General features: G+C 34.8%; 1 protein-coding gene across 1 annotated transcript in view; it reads left to right on the forward strand.

Annotated features, from left to right (window-relative positions):
- The first annotated feature begins 1,024 nt into the window (after window positions 1-1,024).
- Window positions 1,025-1,811, forward strand: part of LOC115233820 (zwei Ig domain protein zig-8-like) — a 116,278-nt gene continuing 115,491 nt past the window's right edge. The window contains exon 1 of the mRNA XM_029804422.1: window positions 1,025-1,290. The gene's annotated coding sequence lies outside the window, so the exon portion shown is untranslated. The remainder of the gene's footprint in view (window positions 1,291-1,811) is intronic.

The following is a 1,811-nucleotide window of genomic DNA, read 5'->3' on the forward strand; positions in this document are numbered from 1 at the left end:
AGCTCGGCTCGTTGCCAATTAAACGCGGACGGTTCGTTAGCGAAGAACGAAACGCGGCTTTATTTTAATCTCAAACAATGGTCAAGAACTTCGACAAGTTCCATACCTACTGCGTTTTATTTGGCGCAACACTTTGTTTCGCCACGTCGCGTCGTCGTGTCGCGTTTATACTCCGGTTGGTTAACGGGCCTTATTTATTCACCCGTCATAATTCTAACGCTCTCGTCGTATTTAATGGGACGAATATTTCAGTGAAACATCGCTCTCTATATAACGCGACATTATCATTCATTTCCCAACGACTATACAAACGGTAATATCAGAGTAGTTTCACTTTATACATTAATTCGAAAATCACAGATGACCGATCATTCCTGATACGTGAGAATTTACCGCGAACCAGTTCTGTAATAAACCACGAATATGGAATCACTGTTATATTCAAGCATCCATCGGTTAAAAAAGAATTTATGGATCTGAAAACTTTCATCGACGTTATTACATATCTATTCTACATAATAGGATATTGTGGTACTTTTGCAATAAATAAGATTAATCTGATAATAATGCCTGGTAATCGATGACATAACACAATTTTATTTATGATATTAATATTCATTCTTAATCATTTTAGAATGTGTCTGTTATTATTCTTAACAATTTTATTACGACTTTAATCTTACAATTAATGATGATTACTTGATTAACGCGTGATAAATTTTATCATTATTATTTTATTAATCAGTTGTTAAAGCAATTACATATAATCGCAATAAAATTACCATTTAAACAATATATAACTACGTACATCGTTTTTTGACAACTGTGTTAGGTATCGATTTTTCAAAATTCTCCGGTACCATACGTGTTTACTCCCGTATCACAGCTATCCTGATTGACCCTACTATAACTCCAAATCAGTCTCTGGATTCACGAAGGCACGTGATTGCGCACGGCAGGGCCGTAGCGTCTAGAAAGGTGCAAAGGGGCGCAGGCGCCGTGCCCAAGACCGATCCTCAGTCGTCAGCGGAAGCTGAAACGCGCGGCTTCGGGACCGCTGGTGAACCGTAAAACGGTGTTGTAGATGTATACATTTTGCGCGCGCCAATTATCGACAAGGATCAACGTTTCGTGTAATATACAATAACAGTCCATCCGTGCGACGAACGAACGCCGCGATACGGACTGGACGAATGTTTTTTTATTCGCACGCGATATCATAGATAAGACTCAATATACAATATATCAATTTCGCAGTCCAGCTTGCAGTTGTGAATGTTATATATAAAAGTGAGTACTGATTTGTATTTTCATATATATGATTTCTTCGTAAATTACACACAGTGTGTATATTTATTTATTTATTAAAGAACAAAAATGTGTGTGTGTGTGTTATATACAATTTTCTTCTATTTTTGTTTTGTAAATTCAGAAACCAATGAAATTTTAGATACACAAACCGATTTAAGACATTTCTAAATATGTGTAACTTTGTCAATCACGCCGAAAATCAAATTAAATCAATTTTTATCTAGTTTTAAAAACTATAAAGTTAAGCACAGCATATATATATATATATATATATATATATATATAAATTGTAAGGTTTCTGCTCAGAATTAGTAAAATTGAATGTATAAGGTATAAAATATTACGCATACTCATCCAGGTGGCACGTTTTGTCTAACTCAATTTCTTACAGATTGAATGTCTTGGTATTCGCCAGGTATATGTCTTGGAAATTGGATACGATAAGGAAGAAAACAACGTAATTTACGAGTAACGCGGTTCATGTCATAATATTTATTTTA

This window comes from Formica exsecta, unplaced genomic scaffold (assembly GCF_003651465.1).
Source record: "Formica exsecta isolate Colony F162 unplaced genomic scaffold, ASM365146v1 scaffold191, whole genome shotgun sequence".
NCBI classification, from domain to species: Eukaryota; Metazoa; Arthropoda; class Insecta; order Hymenoptera; family Formicidae; genus Formica; species Formica exsecta.